Consider the following 17,756-nt stretch of genomic DNA (forward strand, 5'->3'; position numbering starts at 1 on the left):
TAGAATACATACAAATAGTCTCCACGTTAGACGAAATGTAACTAGATCAACCCATTTACCTCAAAGGAGAGGCCATAGGTCAAGGTCACAGGACGACCTGAGAAAGGCGCTGCGGCTGGATGCGGACGCCACAGGCCCGGGACAGTCGACGTGCTCAGGCTTATTTCCAGCAGTGGATGCGTATAAGCTGACGTTGTTGATTTAAAATAAGAAAATATAAGATTTTGAAATTAAACTTTTCTTTTCGGATTTTAATCAGTCAGCTGTCATCATGAGACTTGAAAGATCCCGAAGCCCACCCAAAAACAATATTAACGTCACCGACATACAATGGAATTCATAGAAGATAAATAGAAAAAAATATATAATGTTTTTTATATAACTGGGTATATATTGAGTGATGTGGATACCTGATAATTCGCTAAGAACTGTGCCTCATCAAATATTGTGTTTTTACCTTTATTAATGTGTAGTGCTGTTGGTTTTCCAAACAAATAAATATCAAGTGTTAAACTCAGAGTGATATTGACTGTACTAAAGAGAACAATCAATACAACACTTATGTATGTAATTGTACATCAAAGCGAATACACTTATTGCGGAAAAAGTACGAAATAAATATAAAAGAAATAAAATCTTATTACTTCTTTTCAACCTCTTAACTTTTCTATCCTATTTATTTCCATGAAACATTCTCAGAGCAATGATCTGTTATTACTAAATTCTTTAATCGTCTTACAAGGAGCCAAGAATAGAATTTTCTTTTATAATGCTTATAAAAAAGATTTGATCTGTATAATAATTTTAAATAAAAACACTTGTTCAACTAAGATGTAGAGACCATGAGTTTCTGGAATACTCTCCTAATGAGCATTCTTAGTTTAGGCATCTATCTCATAAACAGTAGCATTTTAATCCTTTTTTTATAATTGGAACGTGATGGGACGAATAAATCGCATTAACTGCCTCCGTGGCCGAACGGTTACCATGCCGGACTGCCACGCAGAGGTCCCAGGTTCGATTCCCGGGCCGGGAGAAACGTTTGTATGGCCTACATTTATTTATCTCGTGAGTTTGGGTGTAATTTGTGGTTGTCTATGTGTGTGTCCATGGCACTCGCGACACAGGGTTTCCCTAGTGCGGGGCTATGTTGAGTGTGTGCGTTATTTATTATTTATTTATTTATCGTGCGCCAAGTGGTAAGCGACACGCCTGTCCATAGCAGACGCGTGCCACTGAGACCTTTAAACCGCAAAGATTTGTCGGGCTCTGCCACTGCGCCATGTCACTCTGAGACAAGTTGACAAGTCATATGTGCCTGTAATTGCAACAGCACCTTTACTTACCCTTTGAACGTGAAACGTTATAATGCTCACATTATTGCTTGGCGGCAAAAATAGGTAAGGATGCAGTACTTCCCTGGACTAAATCTTTCAAAAGAGCTCTACTGCTAGTACACGTATAGCGTGGATGTATATTTTGGTTAAACACGTATCATCCATATTATGTACATTGTACATAATCTAAAGTCGTACTGATTTCAATTTTAGTACTCTATTTGTCTCTTAGTAAACGAATGGTACAATTTTTAATTAATTTTCTCAATTATGATTCGATCTTGTTTATTTTAAGTGTAGGAAATGAATATTTTTCCGGATTTAAATCCCGTATATTTATTTCTTTTTTTTTCAAACAAACCAACGTTTCGGGCCCTGTACAGGCCCCATGGTCACGGTTGACTGAGGTGGTACAGTCATTAACCAGTTATGTCTATATTAATGTAAACGACCTTATTTTTCACTACAGTTACAAAAGTTATTAATTAAATACCTTATTTTTAATTTTACAAAGAAACATTCCAATTTACGCTAATGAAATTTAGAATAAATTTAGTACTGCAGTTTTATGTATGTTTGAGATTTTTCATCAGAGGATTTACTGGATCCCAAGCAGGTGGTACGAAGAAACTCCTCCGGCCTCTCGCATCATCTTGGGTAGATAACGGACTTCTTTTGGTTGGACTTGGGGTTTGTCAAATTTCATTGAATGTGTAAGTTTTTTCATGACAGGCTCGCAGACTGCAGACTTGTTTACGCGACAGTATTTGACATCAGCTGTATGTTGTTTGGCGAGGGTACAAAGGCTTCGCTTCGTTTGTCCAATATAAGAGAGATCGCACTCACAGTCAAGCTTGTAAACTCCTGCATCCTGTAAGGGGATTTTACATTTCACGGGTGTCAAGAACTTAGAAATCTTCCTCAGGGGCTTCAAATAGATGTTGATAGATGCACGCCTGACTCTTACGATCTTGTCTGTAACACCTCTCACGTAAGGTAAAATGGCAGGTCTTCGCTCGACTGTTGGTGGTTTCACACGGTGCCTGTGGCATTGGCCACGTGACCATGAGATCTGTAAAGGGCCTGAAACGTTGGTTTGTTTGAAAAACATATCAGTGTGTCCAGTGAAAAAGGGAATAACTCAAAATCGACACTTTTCAGGAGAGGCAAGAAACCATACTTTTATTGATTATTGGTTGTTCGCATTTATTATTAGTACTTTCTATGATTTCTAGCTTTGGGTATACATCTAAGCTTTCGTTTAAAAAATTCAGTCATAATTTCTATATTTTTTTAAGTTTTTTTCGAGTTGCTTCCTTGTTTATGAGTGCTTAACGGTAATAACACGACTAATGCTAACAAACTTTAAGATATAAAATGATTTATACGTTTAACTGCGACTGTTCTATGATTATAACAATACTTATGATACTAACCACATTGACAAAAGATATAAAATTGGTAAAGGAATAAAACGACAAGTTTTCGTTTGTAATCTATTAACCAATAGCAACACGGTATAGTCACTGGTATGACGAATCGTATCCAGTGGAACAAACGGAAAGCTCACTTATAACTTTATGGACACTGTGGAATAAGTTAATAGTCGCTTTTAGTCCTACTTTTTTCCTCACAGTGGTTTAACAATACGAAAAGTGTCTTTATGTAAAAATCTATCTGCTGTTAATCGTAAAAACGTGCATGTATTTTTTGAGTTAAGAGCACTTGTACCTTTAGACTCCTAAAAATGCCCGATAACTAAAATTATGCCTTTAGGAACAGTGAGTTATGCCCCTAGTGCAATAAAAAGAACGACGTTAGGAGACTGCTAGAGAGGCGTCCTTTTGATATGTTATGTAATCGCACACGCTGAAGCCAATGGTGCAATAAAAACAAAAGGGCATAACTCGTCTTATTCCGTTTTTAAATCCGGAAAAATAGTTTCATTTCCTATGTGCAACAATCGCGGAAACCTAAGAACTCGATATTATTTTAAGTGTGTTTCTATCTTGAAGGTAGACAGAAGTTTCTAAGTGATCTTTGGATGTCTAGAAAGTTAGTAACTTAGTAATTACGTTTACTGTTTGTTTTGAAAGAAGAACGCACGGCTACATTTTGCAGTTACTTTCTAATATCGAAAACTTTCAACTAACGTCAAGATAAGTAATTAGGGACGTCCATTTTTTTCCGAAGCGCAAGAGTCTGTCTTAGGCTCAATTGACATTGTTGCGGAACGGAATGGTAGCAAATTTTTGTTACCATAGCATGACGAACTTTATACCAATTTGTGTAACCTACAGTCGGTGCCCTGAGAGCCTTAGGGTCGTATTCTAGAACTCTACTCAATGCTCAAGTCAGGATTTGAGCATGGTTTAAAGCACTCGAAATCATACTCAAGTCCCTGCCATTAGGGTCGTATTTCCAGTGCCTTTGTTTCTAGTGCAATCCTGACTTGAGCATAGAGTAGAGTTCTAGAATACGACCCTTAGTATTTAACATAAAAGTGTAAAGGAATTTCCGCTTTTTGGTTGAAATTTATGTAATGTAATTAAAGATCAAATTGACCTAAAAAGTTTCTTAGAACGTCATTCACTAATGATACAATAAGAAAATCGTAATCATTTCAGCCAAAGGACGTCCACTGCTGAACATAGGTCTCCCCTAATGAATGACACAATGATCTGTCCTGCGCCGCTTGCGTCCAGCGGATTTTTGCAGCCTTCCCCAAGATCATCAGTCCACCTTGTGGGTGGTCTGCCCACGCCGCCTCTTCCGGTACGCGGTCGCCACCCGAGAACTCTTTGGCCCCATCGGCCATCTGTTCTGCGAGCAATTGCCGCTTAAGTTTTGCAATTCTTAGGGCTTTGTCGGTTACTCTGGTTCCCTTGCGGATATCCTCTATTACTGATTCGATCTCGCAACGAAACTTCGAGCATAGTCCTATCCGTTGCCCTCTGAATGACCTTGAGCCTTCTTATGAGGCCCATATTCACACACAAAGGAAATCATACCAAAATATATTTTACGGATCATTGGTTAAAGGTTAAGTTTGTCTAACATCTTTCTTCACACCGATCTACTCAAAACCAAATAGTCGGTTAAGGGTCGGTCGGTCAGTTATCTTTGCGTATCGACTGTACAAACTAGAAAGGAGCTAAAAAACAAATCGCGCTTTTTCCGGAGAATTCTCTTCAAATCTTAAAGATTCCCGCCATTACCGTCTCGTATCTAGTTTCTGTGTTACACAATTGACATAAACTTTTTTAGGCTATCTATGTACATTGTTACAAAAATAGCTTTCAATCCATGCGCCTGTTATGGATAGGCGTATCGATTACCACCAGGTGCACGACTTGTTTGTCTAGTCACTTCGTATCATAAAAAAACATTTCGCCATCCCCGGAGAACAACGTGATAATCGCAACAAAGTAATATTTCAGGAAAAATAAAAAACATGTTTTCATTGATAAGTTCTTAAATACTGAACGTAGGTAGATTAATAGTTAGCCTTAAGGAAAGAATATTTTTTGTGCATTCTATATTATAAATAAAACAGCCGTAAGTTAAGCGAAAATGGAGATATTTCAATAATTAGTCAAAATCAATCATCATGTGGGATTTATATTGTCGATTATCATTTTATTCTCGTTGTGTCTGAACCGAAAACAACTATTGCACCGTCGACTTATCATTTTATTCTACGACTTGCAATAGTACAAGTGGCGAAGTTAATAATTACATATCATCTTATTCTCGTAAACATAGTAAGATATTTTTTTGGAAAGGTCTTTTATTCTGCTGTTATAATGAAACCATTATATGATAATCAACTTTTGCTTTATTTTGCTTTATTATATGAACATCCGAACAGTTTGAAACGGGAATAAAATATAACAACTGCGTGTATCGTTATTTCGCGTAATTATTTTTACGGGAACGTAATTCTATTGTCATTTGTCATAATAAGAAACGTAACTCATTTTCTTCAAAATTCGAATAATATTGTATTGTTTTGTTATTCCGTAAGTAACTGCTTAAAAAGCACGAAAAAGATTTAAAAGATGTATTGGTACCTAAAGATATTGAATATGACATAACATTAAAATGTGATAATGGCAGTTACCTTTTTGTTCTCTGGGGATGACGACTTGCTTATAAGTTTATTAAAATAAATTTTGACATATATATTTTTACCAAGGCTTTATTTAGGTGTGCATGGTCCATCATCGACCTCATCATCGTCACTTTCCATCAAGTGATATGAAAGTCAAATGCGCACTAGAGTGTGTGAGTTAAAAAAAAATGTTTTTTATTAAAAAGGAAAACTAATGTAACAAATATTTCACATGGAAACTTCATTATTTATTTATATCTTTTGGCTGTATAGTAACTGTTTATTATTCAGTCATTACATTCCTCACTAAAAATATTCATTCACTCTCTGTTCGTTCGTTCCTGCTCTCTATGGTTTGGAGTCCCTAGTTAATACCCGCCTTTTCTCTCGATTCGTAAGAAGTTACGCTATACAAACAAATACGAGCATTTAGTTTACTGCCATGTATTGAATAAACTGGTTCTCGAAAGTTGCAGAAATGTTGACACAAATTGAAAAATGAGTCACAAATTGATCACAAATTACTAAATTACTTGTTTTATTCATTGACTTACAAATAAATGGACGACGGGTCTAATACAAAAACCACGAAAAAAATGTCCCAAGTCAACCTATTCGAAATTTAAATTGTAATGTCATCGCAGTATCGCGCTGTCAGTAGAACAAATGAAGACTAAAGCGGAGTTTGGCGCTCTGTATACGATTTTAGCGCCTTAGAAGTGCGGACACTTTTTAGCGCGGACCCGACGTCCATATAATTGTAAGTCAATGGTTTTATTGCAACACCGATTAAACCATACAATAACCAGTCAGTCTTACAATGCTTAAATCTACTCAGTGTTGAGAAAGCAAAGAACTATGATTGCTAATTTGGTATATTAAGTAACACCTTTATTTGTTGTAATTTATGGGGGTCTTACATAACAGTTTTCTGATAGCTGTAGAGGTACAGTCGATGCCTGAAGATACCTCATACCTTTATGCCGGTTCACGAGTCTCTCACTTGCGTGACTCGCCTCGCGCATACGCAAAGATCTGTCGCGTACGAGCAGGTAGGGCTTTTCTGTTGCGTGAGTTTTAGCAAGCTTGATATTTCCACGCAAGCAATAACAGCACAGAACAGTAGCCGGTTCGAGAGTGTCGACAACCCAAACAGAGGCAAGGCGCATGCGTGCAAGTCTCTCCGTAACGCAAAGCGGAAGACTCGTGAACGCCTTAGCGAGGAAGGCAGATTTCTACGCCGTGTATTCAGCCAACTCAAGCTAGCGAAAAGCTCAAGTAAAAGACTCGACTATTGGGTATTGAGTAGACCAATGTGAAGAGAGTAAAATCACTTATTTCATCATTTTTTTAAGAAATTTGAAGGCCAGGTATTTCATCGCGAGTCTAGATTTTAGGTAGTCAGGTGTGAATAAAATAAGAACAGCCGGAGAAAGTTTGACATAGTTCTGACGTCAACAAGCGCCCGATGGCGACTGACGGACGTCATTAAAATCGTTGGGAAATTTGCAAATTTTAATCCGAAGGCAGTTTTACACTTGAAGTCTTAGTAAATAAAGGTTTTTTATACATTGATTTTTTTTTACCTTAACATCAGCGGATGCTATAGCGGATGCTGGTTTTAGATATTTAAAAATAAAAATGCGGTACATGTACATCATTAATTCTATCTACATGAAAAAGCTTTCTATGTCGTATGGTATTGTAATAAAATATTATATCAATAATTTTGTGATATAAATGTCACGCAGTATTTTTCAATATTTCAATCTTCATGAAAACAATCAGTTTACCTACCTTAATCGTAGAATTTTATCAAAGTTATACATATGTTAATAATTATTGTAATTCTTTCATTGAAAAAAAAAAATCCGACCTTTTTCATAAAAAAATTTGCTTATTGATTTTTTCTGATTTCCATGGGATTCCCTCATGAGATTCTGACTTCTTAGTGAAAACAGAACTGTTACGGACTCCGTTGTACATTTCATACTTTTTTTTTCTGGTTCTCATGTTGATGGTGATTTGTTGGTTACATATATTGTGTCAAGTGAAAAGTCGATTTTTATTTGCGAAAAATATTTTTTTAAATTTGTGATAGCCGAAACGAACCCGGAACAGCATCGTTAGCATGATCAACTCGGTCACAATTCATGGAGAAATCTGTACGTCAATGTACATGTCTATAAAATTTGAGGATTTTCCTCGATTTCCATGGGATCCCCTCATCAGATTCTGACTTGGTGACAAAGGGACCACCTCGAGAGTGCACCCTTTTAAACAAAATAAGAATTTTCACAATCGGTCTACAATTGACGGAGAAATCTGAAAACATACATAAAACATACATACTGTAGAACGTATAACCTCCTCCTTTTTTTGAAGTCGGTTAAAAACAACAGCTGAGCAACTTTTTCGTCTTCACAGTCAGTTTCTGGAGGGTTTGTACAATTGTTCCAGCGTGCCTTTTAGGTTATGTCACGACTCGAACGTCGCAATGAATATCAGCATCAATGGATGCGGATGCGCATGCGGATGCGAATACGGAATTGGATGCGGATGCGGATGCAGGTACGGATGCGGATGCAGATGCGGATGCGGATGCGGATGCTCGCAACAACCCTACTACCATTGAGAGATTGGTTATTTCTCAATTGAGAGGTTGTAGGTTCATTTCTATGTTACGTTAGTTTGTCAATGGTACAACAAAAGTCCGTAAATATTGTTTAATTGAGTGTGGTGGCAGTGGTCTTCATAAAATCACAAATTTACTTACGGGGTAATGCATATTGCTTTTACAATATGAACATTGTTAATATAGATATACCAAGGGTGCGGCTCTCTCGCTGTCTACGACGGAAAAGATCGTGATGAAACCTCTCCCTTTTAAATTATCCTTAGCACAAAGCACGCAAGTAATAACAAGGTTGTTTATAGTTAGTTTAAAAAAAGATTCTCGAAAAGATATTATTTATATAAAAACTTTACTACATACTTTACAGGTTATGTCATGCAAATTTTTACGTTTACAATAAATTGGATAATTTATGTTTTAAAATATTTTATTATGAATGTAAAGGTGATAAAGGAATAATTTAATGGCGTTTAAGTAATTTTTATTTTACGATAAATTTTAGTAAACTTTCAAATTAAATGTCGTTATTAATGTGTTTTGAAGTCGTATACATACATTTGACGATCGCAAGGAGGTCGCAGGTTCGATTGCCGGTAGGACCTGTTTGGAAAATGAGGTTTTCCAAATTGTTCTAGTCAGGGTATTCGAGACCTGGTGTCAATCCATTTTATTAAAAATGTAAACAGACGGGTCATTGACCCGACCATGGACGGTTTAGTGATGACCAATTACAAATAATGAATTAATTTAATTAACCGATTTTAACTGCCTCCGCGGCCGAACGAAGCTCTGAGGGGCACTGCTAATACACCCGTCACCCTGAGACATAAGCTGACAAGTCCCATGTGCCTATAATTTCACCAGCACCCTTACCTTACAAAACCGAAACGCATACTCACATCAATGCTTGGCGGAAGAATTGGGAAAGGTGGCAGTACTTCCCTGGACGCACTCTTTCACAAGGAGCTCTGTTACCAACTTGTGAAATAGTTCGTCTACTGTTGAGTATTTTTTCTTTCTTTCTATTTTGAAATTGGGAAGGTTTCAACTCTGCTGATAATACAGTCACCAGCATCAAGCTACACACTTTTGTTCGAATGTCGCCTTTGAAAATCAATCGCTCACACAATACACAGATATCGTTTATTATCACATCCACGGAAACTAATTAAACTTCCACGTAAAGCCATAAATAAATGTATTCAAAATAAACTCACTTGGGTGGTAATAGAAAATTTTGCGCAAGATCTCATTCCCATAGGCGCCATCCAATTGCAAAGATTTATACGCTTGCAAACTGAAAAATGAATGCCGCGGAATGATAAAGGACGAACGATGAACCGCCATAAGTCATGTCTGTTTGTAATTATGCAGGCATAGGTGCCGAGTTTTAAGGCGGCTGTACATTTTGCATTATAATATTTAAGGTATTGAGCAAATAAATGATAGATTGAATGAATGAACAAATAATAAATATGTTTATGCAACATATGATTTTTTTGTTGGTGAGAGAAATGTTTATAAAAAAAAATACAAATCAATAATAAATTAAAATGTGAAAGTGTGTGACTCAGCGACAAAGTTCAATGGAGTACAAGCTCTCGCTGATATTCTGTTATAGTCCATAATGGTTAAGAGAGCTCTAAAACAATATCATATTGTGTATAAAATATACACATTATATATATTTGTTTAAAAAAAATTATTATTAGAAACACAAGTTATACTCTTAAAGGAGGATGGGCAAAATTGTATGGGAGTTGGTCCAAATGCCCCCAAATTTGACACTAGTGCTAACTGATACAATACGTTCACAGATCTCTGTATGTTAAATCTCATTGAATTCTAACCCGCAGTAGCTGAGATATTTAGTGTTACATTTTCGGTTTTTAGAAAAGAAAAGTTCGTCAAAATCTAGTTTTACCATACAACAATTGTAACAATTAATATGTTTTATGTATGATGCTTGAAAAACAATGTTACACAAACTAATGAAAATAAATAATATACCATATAGTAATTAAAAATAAACAATTATAGGTTATTGAAAAATAATATTAAATAAAAATGCAAAGGTTTGGTTTTATACACGTTTTATTTTTTAAAAGGGTACATAAAGGTCATGGAACATCATCATCTACAATAATAGAATCTAAAAATGCTGCTGGATGGCTAATATTATCGTAGCGCGCCCATCCTAGAAACCACACAATAGACATTGTATGTGAGCAAGAACCTAAAGTACGCCTGCCGCTTTTACATGAACAATAATAATGTTCCAAAGCTTCCAATCCCTGTTTGTCTAAGTTTATTAAAATATACGACTAGCGACTTCTCACTCGCACAATATATTGTTTAAGCGAATACGCACGTGACTTGCTCCAGCGTTTGTGGCTAATAACGCCTTTTCACTCGCACAACCTATTGTTTAAGTGAATATGCATGTGGCTTGTACCAAGCTTGCAACGGTTACTACGTTCTCATAATTATTAATACATAATAAATATTTTCAAATTATAAATAAATAGCCTAAAAAATCCTTGTATGAACTCAAAAGAGGGATTTGTTTGCTTGGTGGTCTTATAATACAATTCCTTCGATTATTATTCAACCTGCTATATAGCGTGTACACTGAACAGCCAAGGGCTAAAAAGATCAACTAAGTAAATATTAATATTGAAGCCTGATTGTTACATACTATATTGGTTGTATTTTTACGATCTCATACAAAAAAGTGCGATGTATAAAATACTATTTCAAAATCTCAGGTTTAACCCAATAAGCCGACTTAAAAAACAATAATTCTTATTTTAATTACTTCGAAAACTTGAATATCTTTTTTTGTGCAGGTTCGATTTTTACGGTCTCATACAATTTTTTTTTTAATTTGAAATGCTCTTTCAAACGCACTATGTGTCAGCTCTGGGGGCAGACTTTTGCATTTTGGACCAATTTGCCCATCCTCCTTTATATTTCAAAATTTCAAGTGGTCGTTCGTATAGCGTATGTATTACGATTCGAGATCACAATTAAACCGAATGAATAATTTATTTTATAAAAGCATTAACAGAAGACTATTTTTGTGTAAATTCCCAAAATAGCTGAGTGTTTTTTTTTACTAGTCTTTAGGGTTTCCTTACTATGTATATAAGTCTAATTTGAAAACAAAAAATAGTCGACTATAATTTTTTCATTAATTTGTTTTAACTTTCTTGTAAGTACAGTGAAAAGAAAAAGTTTTTTATTTATTTAACATAATTAAAGTTTCATTCTATTGAGATCTATGTTTCATTTGATCAATGCTAAATTCTTACAATTTGTAAGTTTTCAGCTATTTGTGATTTGTCGTAAGATCTGAAAAAAATTGCATTTTTTTAATTTTCGATATTTTTTATAAAGTTTGAGTAAGTTTTGTACTAAATTGATGATATATTACCTACTTTGTGTCTAATTCTTATGTATATAAAATAAATATAAACATACGTTACGCTAAATGTGCTGGTATATGTATTATGTGACAATATCTTCCTATAACAAAAAAAACAATAGTGAATAGTTCCTATTCAATATGTTTAACATACACATAGATTCCGTTGCTGTTCTCTCAGCTATTCGAGCTCAAAGATATTTATGTCGTGGCATTAGCGTCCAGTGAACACGGGCTCTAACTGCGATGTATTATCGTTATCAATCCAGTCGGTACTATTTCGAGGTGCATTTTCTATTCGTTGCTGCAACGAGAATCTATTATGGGCTCTACATAAATACTTTCGACTTTGACTGAGAATTCTTTAGTATTACAGTGCGATACAATACACATTGTACTATTTATTGTATATTGCATTTAAAAGCTATAACTATTCACACTATTTTAAGTAATTTAAAAATGCGTCTATCCATCCTTGGCGGTATCTATCACCATTCTGGTGATAATACGAAAGACAGTAGTTGGGGTCACTACTTTTAGTAGTTTATATTAACATCTCATTACTGGGATTATTATTTTATCATTAAACAACAAGCGAGAATTTATGTTTGTGATTTCGGCATCTAAAACTAGCATCATTTTGTTCACTCAGTACTAATGTTAAGTGTACTTACTTACCAATAATATTTCGGAAACCTGTCATTAGCTATACTCTTAGCCTATATGAAATTACAGGCACATAGGACTTGTCAAGTTATGTCTCAGGGTGACGGGTGCAGTGGCAGTACCCCTAAAGTCTTTGCAATTTAGAGCTCTGAGTAGCACTGTTACTGTTATTACCTGTATTTACCATGAGATGCACGACTTGTTTGTCTTGTCACATGATATTGTATAAACATATTAATATATACTATGTAAAAAATCTTTGTAAGGACATAAGGGACAACACTAGGTTAAGAAAAAAAAACATGACTTCATAAGATGTCATCGAGCGTTTCATTTTTCTTTACATGGCGCTGCGGCAAAAACTACAAAAAAGAGTAATTAGTCTTAGTTTAAAAAGAAAGAATAGAAAAAAAAGTTAAAAGTAAGATATAATTAACGTTTGTGTAATAAAAATGCAGAAATACGTTCTAAAATAAAACGGATTACAAGAGATTGAAAAGTCATACGTTACATGACTGCACACGGCACGTTTAGCTGCAAATATCACGTTCGGGTATAATTTCTCTTTATTTCAGGTTATTTTCAGCATTTTCAGGTACATATGAGATGCCTAGTGGACGTGACCACAATGGACATGACGATGACTCTGATGATGACGACACACATACCACGGAAAGTGCAGACCACAGCCATACAAAGACCACCCCTCCGTACAATATACATATATAACAAAACGAGGTCGCACCATAACGAAACCCGTGAAGTATAACAACGATTACATGAATTGACTATAGTTTTAGTTACGGAATTGCAATATGCAGTATAATAAGAGTTTTAATAATGTATACTTTAGTTTCTAGTCATATTCAAGTCTAGTTAAGTTACTAGTAATTTTTAAAAAACCATGTAGTGTAAAGCGTAATTAAAGAAAGAAACATTTAAAAATAATTAATTATAGCAGTAGTGGTAATATATATATCTAAAAAAGTACTTCAGTGTAAAGAGGAATCTCAAAATAAACAATAAGAGTCTCGAAATTATTACAAATAAAGATCTTTATTTTGAATAGAGTAACTTTTAGAGCATGTAAGGTTTATTTCATTAAATATGTAAAAATTTAAATTTGTTTGTTAATTAGTAACCAAAAATTTAATTTTTAAAGGGCATGAAAAAAAAACATGACTTCATAAGATTTCATCGAATGTTTCATTTTTCCTTACATCTTATGTAACGCCGTTGGTTTTTTTATAAATAAATAAAAATAAATTGCACACACAACAACGAAAATGTACACGTGACCTTTTCCTTACAAAAGAAAACTTCGAGGTAAACTTGAAAAAGAAAAATTCCTTCTATCTTTTCTTTGTCTTCCTTCGATCTGACTAGACTCGAACCAGTGTCTGTTGCCTCAACGTGGCTTACTATCATAATCATGAAAACCTCACGATATGCCATAAAAATAAATGTTGACAAATGTAATAAAAATGCAATTGGCCGAGATCAAGGACTCCGTTCTAAGAGCCGGCGAATGATACGCGTAGCACCGTTTTTTATATAAACACACAGCAAGGACACGTTACAGAAATCCAACCGTTTTAAGTTATCAGCGTGCTGGAACGAACCCACACAAAACAATGAGCATAATTGCAGTGGAGGCCAGATCCTATCTATCAATGATCTGTATAAGTATCAGGTTAAGATTATGAAAGATTCCAATGTTTCTCGGTTTCGGCTTTCACGAAACCTTCATCATGTGTTAGATGGTAACGTCCACAAGAAATACCCTCGACTGCGATCAACCCAATATTACAACGTCAGGCTTATTCGTAAGAATGGTCCTGATAACGGATCGGTCCCAATAGACTTCGACGCGGTCGTTTTCGAGTATTGGCTCCGATGAATACTTGTAATAAGAGCGTTCGATTCGTATCAGGGGTCGACGATACAATTATACTGTCAAATAAGTAATACGCGACCTAATTAAAAGATAATGTCAAATATGACGCTTCATTTTCATCACGCATCTTTAAACTTGGTCGAGTATTACTTATTTGACGGTAATTGTTTCAGATGGACGTCGGATGGACAACGAGAGTACAAGGTCAGTTCCGAATCAGAGAAATTACGGTCCAAAATGTCATATGGATCATTTTATTTCTAGGTGTACAAGCGATATTCGTACTTAATGCATAAGCGACGTCCGAAATGGGTCCGATTTGATTTGTATAGTGTCGGATTCCGAATGAATCGGATGCAGTGCAGAAACACGCTAAGGCGTCATCTGTGGCACGAATCCGAACTTTAGCGCGAGCTCTTGAAGGAGAATTTTGCTTAGTTGTGTCTGTTCAACACTCAACCGGAAACTAACTGCCTAAGTGACTCTCTGGGACAGCCGCATGCCTGACATTATGTCTGTGGTATAAATTATACAAATACGTCATGTAGAAGCGATTTCATAACCTCATATTATGAAAGTATTATTTGAATCATCATCTTCGTCATTTCAGTCAAAAGACGTCGCCACAACAACTGGTCTCACGCTGCAGTTATCCACCGTATTCCCGCAATTTTCACCGTCTCATCGATCGACCTAATGGGATGTCTGCCCAAGCTGCGTTTTTGTTTTTATCAACGCCTTTATTCTCTATTCTATCTCCATCTATTCGATGGACTTTTACAACTTAAACTTTGAAAAATAAATACCAGCTGTCAAATGCATTCTGATCCGAGGCCTAAAAATTTAATATTGTATTTTTTTCGCGTTTTTGACGGGGTGCTGATAATAAATGTTGCTCGTATTGATGGCTAATAAGATTCCTTAAATTATCGTTCTATAAAAATTACTTTGTATAAAACCAAGAATTCCAGATTCAAAAATGCGCCAGCTCTTTAACTAAAATTGAGGAAAAAAATTGGGTCCAGTAATTTTCGTTGTGTTCAAGCATTTTATTTTATCACGTCCTTTTTTTAAAATATTAAACATTCAGACACTTCACTCCCTTTTCACATCGCGACATAGACACAGACACAGTCTTCCTCTTGCTACGATCCTGACACAAATCTTTCGCCTCATCATCACGCACCAGTGCTTTCATACGTACATTTTGATCCGACTTTTTTTAACCTTCCAGGGTGCGACCAACCCTTGCGCCGAACATAAGCAGTCGCGTGCGGTCCGCAACTGTACGCGTTCAGTTTGAGAAGGCAAATTAATGTTTTCATGACGTTGTGTAGCACAATGATAAAAAAGTCTTTTATCTATATAAATGAAAATAAAAAAACATTATTTACTTTTTTTTTAAATTTTATTTATTGGTTATACTATACAGTCTATAAAAATTCAAAATTTTAGTCATATGACACAAACATTTAAGATTATTTGTGTCGTATAACTAAAATTTTTGAGGTGGGTGATTTTCTTAAAAATGAAAAGGGAACACTATGGAGGTACCCTCTTTCCAACAAAAAAAGAATCATGAAAATCGTTCACAAATACTGGAGTTATCGCCTAACATACATACAAAAAAAAAAACATACAGTCGAATTGAGAACCTCCCCTTTTTTTGAAGTCGGTTAAAAAGAGGAACGATTTGTCAAAATCTGTTAAAGCATGAAACAAACTTATCTGTAGATAAATTTTAACTCCTCTACATTTAAGAATAGGATTAGCATTTTTTCATCCAACTCCTTGACTATGTTTGTTCCTAGGATAAGGTGCCGAAAAGCAGTCCGTAGCAATATAAAATATAAGAGCAATAAAGAGAGCAAAAATTTGAATATCGTTTTAAAATATTACGATCAGGTCGTTAAATGAAGAATTTTTTCCCAACTTTAAGAAAAATCACGATTCGGCTGCGTTATTATCTTGAACGTAAAAATTATTTAGTAAGAAGCTGAATTACAGGAAACATATTTGTGATTCCTTCTATATCATACTATTTTTATAAAATAATACCAGACAAACTCCGGTCATATTTCTAGTTGGGAACTTTTTCTGTCATAAATTCTCATTCGATGGCATACACTTTATTATTTCGGCCAAGAGCTTAACCACACTGATGGTATCTCTAGTAGCCGCCAATAAAAAATCAAGCGTGCAGGTGCTTGGGCACTCAAGCCACGTTGTAAGTTGGGCCATTTGAATCGCAGCGCACAAACAATCCCGGTTAAAACCAACCGAAAGTCTTCACCTGAACAAATTGTCCTTGATCCGACAAGCTTAAGTTCGAAGTCTATTTGAGATTTGCGCATCCATTATTGGCAATTCATATATACAGGAGGTACATTTTTAGAAGGCGGAATAACATTTTATACTCTGACTGTTACTATTTTTTACTACTGTTATTCTCTAGCTCCTTTTCCTGTAGAGATTGACCCGCAGTTGCCTTACAAAGGGGTCTATTGATTGGTTAAAATCCGGTCGATGTAAGTGGTAACTCCATCGCAAGGAAAAATGATAACATTTTTCATCTCATTGTTTGCATAAAATGGAACAGGCAGTAATATGAGCATTACTGCTTTCCGATTTTGAAGGGTGACGAAACTACAGGCACATGGGTTTTGTCAACTTTCAGGTCTGAAGGTGACGGGCTCAGTGGTAATGCCCCCAACATCTTTGCGATTTAAAGCTGTCGTTATGTTGTTTACCAACAGAATAATAAAAAAATCAATAAAGGCTGTTAAGAAAAACCAGAAATGATACTTTGGATTTATTTATTTAGAATCCATGTTTGTAAACAGATTTGTAAACTTACGCAATAAGTTCAATTTAAAAAATATAACTATACGGTTACGAAAAATTACAATCATAGTAAGTACTGCTAACACAAAAATGTATAATGACGAACTTATGTATCATAATCACAAGTCTTAAATTAAAATAAAGAACAAACTAAATCGAAGCATGAATGTTACCTAATGTGCGAAACATAAATCTGTTATAAATAAATTATTTTTTAACGTTATATGTAATTTTATTAAAAGATTGAATATACAATAAATGTCAAAAGAAATATAGTCTATCTACAATATACAAGTAACAAACATTTATCTATATACATTTACATACGGACTAGCTCATGATCGTAGTCAAAAAGTGTGGAGTAATTTTATTTTTATACAAAAATTCACAAAAAAAAAAATCAGCGAACACTACTGGCAGTCGAAGTGTTCGCTTGTTTATTTACCCACCGGTCACTGAACCTCGTAATTGCAATCGATTAATGCTAACGCAGCGAAGAATTTCAATGAACCTCCTAGCGAAGTACAGTTAAGTTAACAGTAAATGGACTCCATTTTTAGCCCCTGACGCAAAAAGATGAGAGTATAAATTGAAACACATATTATAAATTTTATTTGAAATTTTTTTATTCGAAAATGAGACCTAACCTAAAAGTAAAATAACCGGTATGTTTTTTAAAACATGTGTATTATATTATTTCGAAATTCTTTATTATGAAAATGCTGTTGTTGTTACAACTCAAACAACGTCACTTTTAAATATCTCCTTTTTACATATTGCCCCTCTTCTTACCAACTTTCATATCTATGACGTACTTGGCTATCAAAAGCGAACAT

Source organism: Hyposmocoma kahamanoa, unplaced genomic scaffold (assembly GCF_003589595.1).
Source record: "Hyposmocoma kahamanoa isolate Upper Pololo Valley unplaced genomic scaffold, ASM358959v1 66, whole genome shotgun sequence".
Taxonomy (NCBI): domain Eukaryota; kingdom Metazoa; phylum Arthropoda; class Insecta; order Lepidoptera; family Cosmopterigidae; genus Hyposmocoma; species Hyposmocoma kahamanoa.